The sequence below is a fragment of the Aythya marila genome (genome assembly GCF_965140915.1).
Source record: "Aythya marila genome assembly, chromosome: 34".
In the NCBI taxonomy this organism is placed as follows: Eukaryota; Metazoa; Chordata; class Aves; order Anseriformes; family Anatidae; genus Aythya; species Aythya marila.
Window position 1 is genome coordinate 173,058 of NC_139075.1, and position 15,233 is coordinate 188,290.

Sequence of the window (15,233 nt, forward strand, 5' to 3'; positions counted from 1 at the left end):
TTGCCAGGAGCTCCGTCCCTCCATGCCATGAGCTGTCCCAGCTCAGCAGCACAGGCCCAGCCCAAGGCATTTTACTGACCCTCCCGGTGGGTTTGGGCAAACCCAAGGAGCCTCAGACACTGAGAGGAAATAGAAGACATTTCTCAAGTAGAGAATGCAGATGCAAACACCAAAGCCTCTCACGGCGTTAATGAGTCCCACTGAGGGACGTTCCTGACAAAGCCCCCCCATGGGCTTGTTAGAGCAGAAAAGTGCAAGCAGTGATGATGGGGATACCAGGCCAAGTAAAGGTGGTCTTGATGCTGAGGAAACCCTGGTGTGTCCCCTGAAGTCCAACAGTCAGGCCCTGAGCCCAGCCTCTGGGAAGGGAGATCCTGTCCCTCCAGTGGGATTTAGGGCTCCTCCTGGATCAGTGCAATGTGGGTAAGGGCAATGCCAAGTACAAGGCTACAGAAGGACATCTCCTAGGCTCATGGAGGGGGATGAGGAGACACTGAGACCCGAATGGTGTGAGAATAATATGTCTCCCAATAGGCATCACTGACAGAGACAGGAGCCAGATCCTGGCAGACAAAGCTGTTGGCTCTGTCGGGGGCTTTCATCTTGCAAAAGTTGGCTGAGTTAGGGGAAGCTTAGGCTAGACATCAGGAAGAGGTTCTTCACTGAGAGTGTGGTTATACACTGGAATAGACTCCCCAAGGAAGCAGTCTCTTCACCAAGCCTGTCAGAGTTTAAGAAGCATTTGGACTGTGCAGTTAGTCACATGGTCTGAATTTTTGGGTATACCTCTGTGGCGCAAGGATTTGGACTCAAAGATCCTTATTAGTCCCTTCCTACTCGGGATATTCTACGATTCTATGTAGTGTCAGTCATTTGTTACAGGCAAAAGTAACTGAGTTCTTAAATTGACCTAGAATACTTCCTTGGTTGTGAGCTGCTCCAAGAATTTTCAGGAACTTGAAGCCCTTTTAATATTCCGACTGATGGCTATACTATATATATGTATCTACAGCTACCTTTGTTGATGGTTTTCTCTGAAGCAACTTCAAAACCTGCCCAGAATATTTCCTTTGTGCTGACATAATTTCTGATGAAACCTGTACCTAGGTTGCTGCTTTCTTTAACATATAAACTGTGTTGTGTTGAACTTCTCTTTAGGTTGGATTTGAGAATGTGGGTGGTCTTTTGCAGCTTTAAAAAGAGATGGTGATTTTTCCCCTCCTTTATCCAAAAGTCTTTGAAAGATTTAATATTCAGCCTCCAAGGTAACTCATTAAAGCGGTAAATTGTTAGTCATTTGTTTTCAGGAGAATGTTCAATTAAGGTATCTATAAGTTTCCATGCTTCAACATTTTGGCAGTGCTGAACATTTGTTGAACATAGTAGTAGTAAAAAGTAATTTCTTAGAAAGGGATAGAATCCAGAATATAGGTAGATTAAAAAGATAAGCAACACCTTCAAGTTTTACTACCTGGTGTTTTAAAATGAGAAAATACTTCAGAAGTGCCTGGGTTTTAAAAAGTTGGGTTGGAGTGGTTTTGTTCAGAGTTTTATGTACAAGCCAGCTTGATTAGTTTGTAAGCAAGAAGGGATTATCTAGTGGAAGTCAATGGTAATATGTTGCTTGGAAGCCCAGTTGTTTCTCCCACCTACTTTTGCTTTCTTTCTTTTTTCATTTTTCTTTTTTTTTTTTTTCTTTTTTCTCTGAGTGATAAGGCATCACTTTTCCTTCCAGCTTTAGACTTCCTCCCTTGTCATCAGCAATAGATGGTCTGACAGACCAAACCCAGTAACTTAATGCTTTTGAAGGGAGAATTAAATGTTTTCATATCAGATTTTTTATGTTGTAAAAGCAAGAATATGCAGCTTATCACTGAAGAATGAACTGGTGATTCACCATTGAGCCCACTCTCAGATTCTGTGCTGAAGTTTGCTCGTTTGGCTCCACTTTGGTGTAATCACCCTGTTTGTCCACAGTTTTGGAAGTGTCCTTCTGGGACAGTATCCTCTCGTTTGAAGGTTTTGTACAATTGAGTTATCCCCCTTATTCATTTCTCTGGGTGAAAGAAATAAGTTTTCCTGTGGAATCTTGTAGGAATGCAAAACTTCTATCTGTTCTGACTCTACCTACACTTCAACTATTAATGCTGTCTTGGACATGATGTGTTCATGATGTGTTTTGCTTAGGAAAGAGGACTTGTTTTTTTCTAGAGACAATGGTTGTAAGAGGTACTCATCATGATGTTTTTTTCCTGTCTGAATCTTCTTTATTGCAGAGGCTATTTATTCTATACCCACCCCAAGGAACGGGAAAGATGCTGGTTGCTCATGCTCTTGCTAACGAATGTAGCCAAGTTGACAGAAAAATATCATTTTTTATGAGGAAAGCTTTGGACTGCCTGAGACAATGGGTGGGTGAATCAGAAAGTCAACTTCGCTCATCATTTGAACAGGTAAGGTTGAAATTTACAATGTATTCTGTTTGAGTTGAAACTGTCAAATTTATGGTCAACATTTTTAAGTAGAACTTGCTCTTGTTTTTATGTTTTGTTAGGTGGTGGTTGTTTGTTTGTTTGTTTGTTTTTTTCCCACTAAAATGGAAATGACAGTACTTCCTTTTTCAGTGACACCATAGTTTGGATCAGGGGCTTGAAATTGAGTTGTGTGAGGAAGGAACAAAACGAGAAAACCTTCCAAAGCAAGAAATTACCTCCCACCAAAACAGCCGCTGAAAAGTCTGCAGGAGGCAAGAGATGATGGCTTTGGATGAGAGGGAAATAGATACAGGCTGGAAACATGGTTATTTAACTTCATAAGGGATTCTTGCTTCCCAAAGCTGTAATTGAATTAAGTTCTTAATTTTTTACTTTTGTTTGTTTTTTAATGGTAGTGAAAAAGCTGTAAAAAGTACTACTATGATTTGTTTCCTGTTGCCCAGTAAAATTGGGTTGACACAAACTGCCATCTTCTGTTAGTCATGACAGATACTCTGTGAGCTGTGTAAGTAGAAGTCCCAGATGCTAAAGTGAAACATCAAGTTTAGGTGACATTCCAACCATAAAGTTTTTGAGCATTTTTTCTTTAAATACTGCGGTTTTACTCTGTGTTTTCATTCTAGGCCTATCAGATGTGACCTTCAGTTATTTTCTTTGACGAGAAAGGTGGCCTCTGTGCAGTCCAGCAAACAAGACCAAACTCAGAGGTACTACATTTTTGCACCTACCTAAAATCTGCTTGATCTTTGGGGAATAAAAAAAAGGATGATGGCATGTTTAATTTACTGTGAGCACATTAATTTATCTTGAAAACTGGTAACTCAAAGCCACTAAATTTCAGGTGATTTTAAACAACAGTTGAAAACAATACTCTAAGCCCGATACCAGCTCTTGGTCTGTGTTAACTTACCTATATATATTTGTTGTTGTTGTTGTTGTTGTTGTTGTTGTTGTTGTTGTTGTTGTTTTTTATGGCTTAAAATGAGTCCTGTCCTTAAAAAACTTGTCCTTTTTGACTACTCATGGAAGAAAGTCATGTGGAATGTAAGAAAGTTTACTGAACCAGTAACTAAAGATTATGTTTTTCTGTTAGTTCCATTGTCTCAACACTTCTGACGCTTAAGGATGGCATAGACAACAGAGGGGAGATTGTGGCAATCGGAGCCACCAACAGACCAGATTCTATAGATCTTGCGGAGACCAGGACGCCTTGACAGAGTTCCTCTTCAACTTGCCAAATAAAAAGGTGAGAACTTCAATTCAATGTTAATGCTAATGTGGCAAAGTCCAACTTTATAGAAAAAAAAAATTACAACATGAACGAAAGAGTGATATGTGGAGACACTGTGTCATACTGTGGAGGGCAAATCAGGTACTGAATATATATGGTCAAGATGATACCACCAAGTAGTTGTATAATCAGATCTTTGATTCCCAATGGTGTTCCCATTTGCTTGATTATTTAATCCACTTAGGTGCTTTCACCTTGAAGTTGTGTTCTTGGTCTCAATATTTCATTTATGAATGGATAGGGGACATATTTGCATTTGATTGCTCCCTGGATCAGTGGTAGTAGTTTGAGTCATAATTATTTTCTTCTTTATAGTAATTGAAGCAGCCTGAAACATAGCGCTAGAAGTGCTTTCTGTGAATTTACTGACTGAAAAGCAAATTTGATGAACTAATGAGACTGTCACAAAGAAATTTTGCTCAATCTTAGAGAAGTTTTTTGGAGAAAAAAGATCTGTTTCTGGATAAATTTTTATTACTGTCTTTTCCTCTGGGTCACTAGGTCTCATATTTTGCAAACTTATTATGGGAGCTATAAATGCCTTTTCTTTCATTGCAGGTTCCTAGAAAAAGTTCAGTGTAACAAATCTAGAAATACTGGATTTCCTGGTTGAAAATGCAGACTGTATATTAAGTAACTGTACGATACTTGAAAGTTTAGCAAATAAGAAAACTGTGCTAATATATGAGGGGTTTTGAGGGAGGGTTGTTCTTTTTTGTTGTTGTTGTTGTTGATTTTTGGTTTGTTTGCTTTTGTTGGTATTTTTAAGCAAAACTTAGGACAAGCTAAAATGCAATGATTTTGTTTCCAGGCTAGAAAAGAAATTTTCAAGATTCATACTTGTGACCTGATCCCTAAGCCACCGGACCTGTTGCTCGCTGAGCAAGCTGAGAAATGCATTGGTAAGACTGAACACAAAATGGATTAATGCTTGTGACTAAGTTCTAAAGAATCTTAGCTTGTACGAGGCAGTACCCAAGCTCTTGTGCCTTGCTGCACAACTAGTCAGTGAGACAGCTGGCATGCCTTCGTATCAATCAGCGTTAGAAGTTTTCATCTATTTTTGTTGTCATTCCTCTTGTCTGAGAACACCGAATAGTTTTGGGGCATCTTCCTCAAGAGTATAGTTTTGATGAGCAGTCTGCTTCAGCTTCATAAGCACAGGATAGCAGGCAGTGAGCAACATAACAAAACTTCCTTGCAGAGCGGTAGCACTTTCCAGTCCCTGATAACTTGTTTGGTTTGGGCTTTACAAATTCTTTAAATGTTGCGTATTGTAAACCTGGGCCTTGACTGATGTAACATGTGGTTTTTGTTTATTAGGCTACTGTGGTGCAGATATAAAATCCTTATGTACTGAAGCTGTGCTGTGCTCTCTGCATCAACACTATCCTCAGATCTATGCAAGGAGGGAGAGATTGTGACTAGACGTTAATTCTATGAAAATGAAAGCAAAGGATATTCTATGGCTCTGAAGGAGGTTGTTCCAGAAAAAACAGGATTGTGGCTTCACCTGGACATGCACTGTCGCTCATTTTTAAGACACTTTTTGAAAATTGAGTAGTGAATATTTTACAAGCTGTGCAGAAGATATTTCTGCATGCAGAGCTTTTAGCTAAAAATAACCAACTTTCTGAATTTGTGTTGCCACCTTTTGCCCTTCTGTTTTCCAGGACTGTTAAGCCAGTAGTGAATTCTGTAACAGAAAGAAAACTGAGAAATGGCTTGTTAAAACACCTTGAGAAGAGTTCAAATGGTGTCTTTATTTGTTACCATTAAGCCACTAAGTTGTGTTATCTTCTGGTATTTTAATGTGGAAGTCATGTAAGCCCATGGTTGGAAAGTTAGATTATGTTGTCACAGTCGGGTCCGTTATTTTTCTCAATTTCTCTTGCTGTGCTGTCCAGAAAATGTTCTGTCCTTTTGGGCAAAGTTAACTCTCAAGCATCTTTGATTTCAGCCAGTAAAGGTACAGGTTTACTGTAGTGGGAAAAAGGCAAATGCTCCTTGCATATGTATTTCCTAGGAGAAAAGCAAGATTGCCAGGCTATTAGGTCACAATCTTGCTTTAGTAAAGAATAGGAAACGTAAGGGAAGAAGATGAAACAATTAGAATGACTGAATAACTGGAAATCTTACATGTATTTAATGTACTGCTGTCATTTAACCAATCCAGTTGTGTGCTGCTTTAGATACGGCCCATGTGGTTCAGTGCCCACACATATTTTTTTTCTAGAAAAGCTGTTCTGCTCCTTTCTTGCTATATTCTCCAGTAACTAGGGCCACATTTTAGCTAAACTTGACAGATGTAGAGATCTCTCAGGCACTTAAACTTGAGACCTTCTGAAGACTGGTGTATACAGGAAGTGATGAAATCCAGATTGGTGTGTGCTGGGAAAGTTGCTGTGCTCCCCATTTGAGGTAGCAGACCAGTTGTTGTCTATGTATTCAGTTAGACGGTCCGTGTGTACGCCTGAGGAGTCATTACTTGCCCCATCCAAATGAATAGCTGACATGATAGAGATGGGCAGGATTTCTTAGGGGGAGGTATGGTACAAGATTGTAAGAGAATGGGCTTTGATAGTCTTGCTGATCACAGAAGAGCTTATTGCTGGAATATGGAGATTTTTTATTTATTTATTTATTTATTTATTTATTTTGGGGGAGGGGGAGAGGGAGGAAGTGTATAGGAAAAGTACTTGGAACATCTATGTGTCTATTCAGCACCTCATTTCTAAACTTGTTTTTCTTATGACTCTTGTTCTAGGAGCGCTTACTACAAACTGACATCATGTTGGCCCCATCTGCTAATAGTAGGAAAAGTGGGATATGGATGTGGTTTCTTATTTGGCACCTGCAGCGTTGCATTCTTTGGAGAAGTTTCCCATTCACACCCTGGACCTATCCTTTCTGTTTACAATCATTGCACCACCAGAATAAGTATGCGGACAGGTATCTTTTTTCTTTTTATTCTCATAGGATTCATTGACTGTATGCAAAGGATCGATTGAGTTGCAAGTAAGGAAAGCAAAATTCATTGGTAATGGAGGTGGCCTTGTCTTCATGTGCTGTTATGTTTGCTTCTGTCTGAAAATCCACTTTTCTTTTAGATAAAACCATAAACAATCTGGATGTTGTACACATCCACATTTTCCATACCAAATGGAGGATGTTGCTAGCAGCTCAGAAAGCAGGGAGGTGCTGCTAATAGGCCTCTCTATGTGGAAAGAAATGCTGCTCATCTCAGTGAGATCCAGAAAGTAGTTTTCATTATAGAATCATAGAATCATAGAATATCCTGAGTTGGAAGGGACCCTTAAGGATCATCAAGTCCAACTCTTGACACCGCACAGGTCTACCCAAAAGTTCAGACCATGTGCCTAAGTGCACAGTCCAATCTCTTCTTAAATTCAGACAGGCTCGGTGCAGTGACCACTTCCCTGGGGAGCCTGTTCCAGTGTGCAACCACCCTCTCTGTGAAGAACCCCCTCCTGACGTCCAGCCTAAATTTCCCCTGCCTCAGCTTAACCCCGTTCCCGTGGGTCCTGTCACTAGTGTTAATGGAGAAAAGGTCTCCTGCCTCTCGACACCCCCTTACGAGGAAGTTGTAGACTGTGATGAGGTCTCCCCTCAGCCTCCTCTTCTCCAGGCTGAACAGGCCCAGTGACCTCAGCCGTTCTTCGTACGTCTTCCCCTCAAGGCCTTTCACCATCTTCGTAGCCCTCCTCTGGACACTTTCCAACAGTTTCATGTCCTTTTTATACTGTGGTGCCCAGAACTGCACACAGTACTCGAGGTGAGGCTGCACCAGCGCAGAGTAGAGCGGGACAATCACCTCCCTTGACCTACTAGCGATGCCGTGCTTGATGCACCCCAGGACACGATTGGCCCTCCTGGCTGCCAGGGCACACTGCTGGCTCATATTCAACTTGCTGTCTACCACGACCCCCAGATCCCTCTCTTCTAGGCTGCTCTCCAGCGTCTCATCGCCCAGTCTGTACATGCAGCCAGGGTTTCCCCGTCCCAGGTGCAGGACCCGGCACTTGCTCTTATTGAACTTCATGTGGTTGGAGATCGCCCAGCTCTCCAACCTGTCCAGATCCCTCTGTAAGGCCTTTACGCCCTCATTTGAGTCCACAACTCCTCCAAGTTTGGTGTCATCAGCAAACTTGCTCAAAATACCCTCTATTCCTACATCCAGATCGTTTATAAAAATATTGAAAAGTACCGGCCCTAAAATGGAGCCTTGAGGGACCCCACTGGTGACCGCCCGCCAGCCTGACACAGCCCCATTTACCATAACCCTTTGGGCCCTGCCCGTTAGCCAATTGCTCACCCATCGTATGATGTTTTTATTTAGCTGTATGGTGGACATTTTGTCCAGTAGGATCCTATGGGAAACCGTGTCAAAAGCCTTGCTGAAGTCCAAAAAAATCACATCAGCTGGTTTCCCTTGGTCCACCATACAGGTGATCTTATCATAAAAGGAAATCAGGTTAGTTAGGCAGGACCTACCCTTCACAAACCCATGCTGGCTGGGACCAATGACTGCTTTGTCCCCCAGGTGCGCCTCAATAAGTTCGAGAACCAACTTCTCCATGATTTTACCAGGCACTGACGTGAGACTGACAGGCCTGTAATTGCTAGGGTCTTCTTTCTGACCCTTCTTGAAAATCGGCAGAACATTTGCCAGCTTCCAGGCTACTGGGACCTCTCCAAATTCCCAGGATCATTGAAAAATAATTGAAAGAGGTTCCACGATGACGTCCGCCAGCTCTTTCAGCACCCGGGGATGAATCCCATCCGGACCCATGGACTTGTAGGGATCCAGGTGGAGTAGCAAATCCCGCACATGTTCAGGGTCAGTTGGGAGTTTGTCATCCCCACCGTCCCGGTCCTCCAGCTCAGGGCACCCTGGGTCCCGAAGCCCATCATCGGCATTGAAGACAGAGGCAAAGAAGGCGTTAAGCGTCTCTGCTTTGCCTATGTCATCGTCTGTGAGGAGACCTTCCCTATCAAGGAGCAGCCCTATGTATTCTTTAGTTCTCCTTTTTCCATTTACATATCTAAAAAAACCCTTTTTATTTTCTCTCACAGACACAGCCAGCTTCAACTCTAGCTGTGCTTTGGCCACACGAACTTTCTCCCTACAAACACGAACAGCATCCCTGTATTCTTTCCATGACGCCTGGCCCTCCTTCCAGTAGCGAAACACTCTCTGTTTCTGCCTAATCTCCATTAGAACGTTCCTGGTCAGCCACGCCGGCCTCCTGCCCCGCCTGCCTGACTTGTGATATTTAGGAATTGCCTGATCTTGTGCTTCTAGGAGGCATTGCTTAAAGAGTGACCAGCACTGGTGGACATCGAGGCCTTCATTGTCTCATAAGACTGTGCTCCCAGTAAATGGCTCTGTATCAGACTGCATGTCATGTACCTTTTGTAGCCTTGTTTCTTATTCTGTTTGTAGAGCAACCAAGGTTTGGGGGCTTCTGTTTATTTTGTTTTTACATGTACATATACAACTTGTGCCGTTGCAGTCTGTGCAATAAAAGCATTAAAATTCATAAAATTTGCATCTGCACACTGATGCTTTTAACTTGAAAAAATAAACATAAACAGATTTGGTGTTTTTACATTTAGGCAGGAAATCCTTTTTGTTGTTTGGCATCACTGTCTTAAAATATGTTTACCTTTAGTAAAAACATTTGAGAGCCACACAAGTAAGGACAGACCCGCTACATGACTGGATCGTTATGTCTTAACAGGCTATTCTACGTGTTTTAGTTTTCTCATCCAAGCTTTCCTTTTCACTAGCTGATCCAAAAAGCTCATAAGACAGCACCAACCATAATTTATGTCCCAGATATCCATTTGTGGTGGAACAACGTTGGACCTGCCTTGAAACTTACTTTTCTAACTCTACTACATTCCAGCATTTTCTCCAGTTTTGCTGCTTGCTACATCTGATGTGTGTCACTCAGATCTTCCAGAAGAGGTATTGCTGTCAATACATTGCTTCCTATTTCTTCAGTTTCTTGTTAATTTAGGAATGCTTTCAGCATCAAAATGCTGTGCTTTCTTAAATGCATACTGTTATTATTCAGCCACCCTAACAAATCTCTTAAAATTTGCTTAGAGAAAAAGAATGCTGTGAAAGCATTTACTTAAGGTTTTTTCTGAGTCAAGCAAGCAACTTTGACCCCCTGTCATGCATGCAATTAGTAAATTCACTTAAGACAATAATTCCGGTGGCTACAAAGTGGTTCAGTCAAGAATATGCAGTGCTTGAAATGTAAATGACAAAAAGATATTTTGACTGAAGAGAGTTCTTCTGACAGTCTGCAATTTCATGCTCTGCTGGGTAAACTGCTAATAATGCAATTTGTTAGAGAATTGAAAAGCTATAATAAAAAGTCAGTTTCTTTCTTCATATAGGCCAAAGCTTTCCGAGCTGGAAAGCTGAGTTCCAATTTCTGCTCAAGTAACTTTGAAATCAATTTTTAGTTGTATTCCTAAACAAACTGTAGTAAAAGTACATGCATAACTCGGTTGACTTCTGAGAGTTTAAATTAAAGGAAGGTGTTCAAAACAGGAGCACACTGTTCTCATTCTGGTTATTTGTCTCAGTTATTGGGGGAGAGAATGGGTCTTACCTAGATGTGTTTATTGTCAACTGCTTTGAAAGTGCTAACATTTCTACAGAAGTTTTTATGCTGGCTATAAATTCCTTCTAAAATAAGTATTGAAATTGCTTACCTACCTACCTTTTGCGACTAGAAAATGAATAATGGAGGAAACCCGAGAAGTACTAGCTACTTCAGACACCTAATATTTTGTACAGAAATAAAAACTCAGCAAAAAACCCTCACTTGTCTACTGAAGCCTTTCTCTTCCTTCTATAGCCATAAAGGTTCTAACTAAAGGACAGCAAGGTAAGTAAATACAAAGTAAGTGGTCTTGGATATGGTGAATGCCATTACTTTATCAGTGTATTGTACAATCCCTTCATTGAGATGTAATTCTACAGCTGTTTCTTAGAGGTGATATTTGAACGTGCAATGTTACTGTTTAACCTCAGGAAACATAAAGAGTGTACATGTATTCAAAAGATCTCGTGCTCTTGTAAAGTTGTTTTTTGTTTGTTTATTTTTTTCCCATTGTTTTCTTCAGAAACTGTTGCACACTGTCATTGATCTAACTAAGGGATCTGACATATTTCACTTGGAAAAAGTATATGGCATGATTAATTAACGTATTTACAAACACTGGGAAGACTATGACAAAACCCATTTGGTAGAGGTAATTTTTCTTTTTGTTCTATAGCATTTTCTGTCACTGTTACGCAGTATTTGTGCATTCGTGCTATCATGGTTATTTAGCGTTGCTCTTTACTGCTTAGTTGTCTGTGCCCAGACAGCAACAAAAGTCAGACTTTCTCATTTCAGTCTGGAAAATGTTTGTCTGTATTGCAAAACCATTGATATATTTGGCATAATTGTTGGCAGTTTCAGCAGGAAAAAGCTTGAACTTGAAGGCAACAGGTCCTCCCACACAGCCTTTTCAAAGCAGTTAATCTTAGTCTGTCAGTAGTTTTTCTTGAGAACCATTTTGGGGCTGGGAGGGCTATGAAGGGAAGGTGCTTTTCTAACACAGAGGCATCCAGGCATGTCTCTGGAGTACCCAAGCATCTCCTTTGTGCACTGTAGCATCTCCTCAAGGCACACAAACACCACCGGGGGCATCCGGGCATCTTCCTGGGGACACCCAGTGCTTCCCTGTGGTCCACAAGCACCTCCCAGGGGGACACGAGCTTGTTTCCAGAAAAACAGTGCTTCTCACCTGAGGAAACATCTCCCCGAAGCATCCAAGCATCGTTATTGAGTACTCAGCAATCTTGTTGGAGCACACAAGCATCTCAACAGGACAAACAAACACCTGCCCAGGGAACTCAGCAATACTCCTGGAGCACTCAGGACCCTCCCTGGAGGAGACAAACTACTGTGCAGTACTCAGGCACATACTGGGGCACCCAAGTATCTCCCAGGGGAATAGGAGCATCTTCCTAGGGAGCCCAAGGACATTCCCAGAGCACACAAGCAGCTCCCTCCCCAGGGCACATAAGCAAATTCTGACTGCACCCAAGGTTCTCCCCTCAAGGACCCTGAGTGACCCATTCAAGGTCACTCAGGCATCTCCCTGGAAGTCCTAAACCATCTTGGTGGAACATGCAACTAGCTTTCTGGGCACACCACCCGTCTTTGTTGACCTGCAAAGCATCTCCCCCAGGAATCCAACACCTTCCTGGAGCACATGACTGGGGGTAAGCTCAGGGTAAGCAAGCACCTCCCTTGACACCAAAACCTATCCCTGGAGAACCCGTGCCTCTTCCTGGAATAACCAGGGATCTCCCCAGGGTACCCAAGCATCTTCCCAGCGCACCCAAAAACTTTCATATCACCGCTTGGGCTGAAGGTCTGCAACAGCATTTCTGCAGCAGACATTTGGTTCCCCTTGTGCTGTGGGGGCTGCTCAAAGCCAGCCCCTGCTCAGGCTGCAGCAGGACTTTGGCCATTGCTCACTCACCTCCCTGCTCTGCCCTCTGCCGCCAGTGGCTTCTATCCCAACTGAGGCCTGTCTGCACCCCTGGCCCTTTTTCACAACTGGGCTGCCATGTCACAGCCCCACTATGACACCTTGGTGACACATGCACCTCCGCCCCCCCGCCTACTGTGACACCTGGGTGACACAGGCAGCGCTACCCTCCTGTCCACTTTGACACCTGCTTGACACAGCCACAGCTGCTCCCCTGCCCCACTAGGACACCTCAATCAGACAGCCACCAATGCCCTCTTGCCCACTGGGACACCACTCAGTATCTATATCTTTGAACTCAAAGGTTTGTCAGTGAGAGTTAAATTTAAAAGAATTTGACAGATTCACCCCCAGAAAAAAAAATAAAAATATTTCTGGCAAATTCCATAAACCTCACTGGTAATGAAGAAGAAACAATTCTTGAAGTTTTAATCAAAAGTGATCGTGGTTGTATTTCGTTGTGTGTTTCTTGTCCATATTTAGCAAGCCTTTAATTTTTCGAAAGTTTCAAGTTGAACACATATGCTTTCCTCTTTCTCTAGCTTGGATAGTTCTCTTATAAAAAGATCTATTTCTAGCTGCTTTCTGTTAAGAAGGATCCTCATGGTTTGTGTCTTGTCCTTGTCTCTATATTTGCTTGGTCAGGTCCGTGTCTCAGCACTTCTGTTTATTATCATAGAATCGTCGAATCGTTTAGGCTGGAAAAGACCTCTGAGGTCTTCTGAAGTCCAAGCACTAACCCAGCGCCGCCAAGTCTACCACCAAACCACATCCCCAAGCACCACATCTACACAACTTCTGCATAGCTGCAGGGACAGTGACTCAACTGCTTCCCTGGGCAGCCTCTTCCAAGGCCTCACAAGCCTTTCAGGGAAGAAATTTTCCCTCATATCCACCCCGTACCTCCCCTGGTGAAACTTGAAGCCATTTCCTCTTCCCGTGTTGCTTGCTGCTTAGGGGAAAGACCGAACCCCTCCCTGCTGCAACCCCTTAAGAGGGAGCTGTGAGAGCAATAAGGTCACCCCTGAGCCTCCTTTTCTCCAGGCTAAACAACCTCAGCTCCCTCAGCCGCTCCTCATAAGACTTGTTCTCCAGATCGCTCACCAGCTTTGTTGTCCTTCTCTGGACACGCTCAAGCACGTCCATGTCCTTCTTGTAGTGAGGGGCCCAAAACTGAACACAGTATTCGAGGTGCGGCCTCACCAGAGCTGAGTACAGGGGCACAGTCACTGTCCTTGCCTTGATGGCCGCACTATTTCTGATCCCAGCCAAGATGCTGATGGTCTTGTTGGCCACCTGAGCACACTCATGTCTCATACTCATCTTGCTCATTATTTTTTTTAATGCCCCTTCAAATTCCTACTTCAGTTTAGAACTGCTCAGTCAGACCGCCTTGTGTGAGTCAGCATCCCCATGTTCTGTCCCGTTCCTTATCAATTGGCACAACTGACCAGGTCTGGCTCCCATCACGGTCTCCCTTATCAGAATCCCTTGGTGCACTGGAAGAGGCCCTTAACCAGATACCCTGGAAGGACAGACCCTCTACTTCTGCGTACCCTTACACAAACCACCCAGGAGGCTTTGGGAGCTCCTTGATGACATCTGGCTGACACGGGTGACTGAGGAGCCAGTGAGGTGAGGTGACCTGCAGGACCTCATCCTTAGAACTCCACATGAAGTGCTCAGGGATTTGAAAGAGGTGAGAGGGTAGAGTTGAGGATGCTGAGAGAGGGGACCAAGGCAAAGCAGAGGAATTGAGGTGAGCAGGGTCTGCTGAGGGACCTGCATGGAGGATTCCGTTGGCATATGGAATACTGGAAGGGACTATAAAGATTCTATAAGTGCAACAGCTGTGCCTTGGGCAGGGATAGCTTCCAGTAGACCTGGTTGCTCAAAGCCCTGTCCAACCTGGCCTTGAACACTTTCTGGGATGGGGCATCCACAGTTTCTCTGGGCAGCCTCTTTCTAGGACTCGTCATCCTGAAAAGAAAAGAATTTCTTCCTCATACTTAATCTGGATCTACCCTTCTTTGGGATTCAAACCATTTCTCCTTGGTCTGTCATCTCCTCGTCAAGCTCATGAATGGTCCAACCCGACACACAGGAAGTAAGCAAAGGTGGCAGGAGGCTGGCATGAATGAGAAGGGACTCCTGACCAAAATCAACAGGAGAAGGAGGCGGATAAATGGTGGGAGCTTGCTGTCTCCCAGCATCAAAGGTTTGGTGATTGTGTACAGGAGAGACTCAATACAGTTTGTGTGTTTAGGGAATGGGAGGTGATCATGGGGCAAGCTCCTGGCTAGACAGAGGGTCCAAGTCCAGCTGCTGGAGGGGTGCATATTGTATGTGTGTCTGTACAGGTGCATGTTTTCCCAGAAAATACCCTAGCAGAGAACATGCCCAACATTCATTCCGTTTGGTCCTGGCTTTGCTTGCTTTGTAGTGTCATTGGGTGTTTCAGAGATGGTTCTCATGGTAATTCCTGCCCTGGTCAGAATTTCCTCGAAATGAGTACCTCTTTCAGTGCCTGTAGAGTCCTGACACTCCTCATGCTCTTATCCTATGAGCAACACGACCATCAGGGTGAGCTATGTGGATCCAACCATGAACAGGTGACAAAATGGAGCTTCAGTGCAGTGGGTATTGACCTTGGGAATCTCCAGCCTTCAGCCAACAGAAACCCCTGAAGTTGGCAAGGAGACGTGGCCAGTGCTGCACATGGGGCAGAATACCTGCATCCATCAGGGCACGGTTGGACATGAGCAGCTGAGGGGGGACCCTGAGGAGAAGGCCTGGGTACTACCAGGACACCTTAGGAGCCAGTGGGACATGCTGACAGGGAGCAAGGCCAGCTC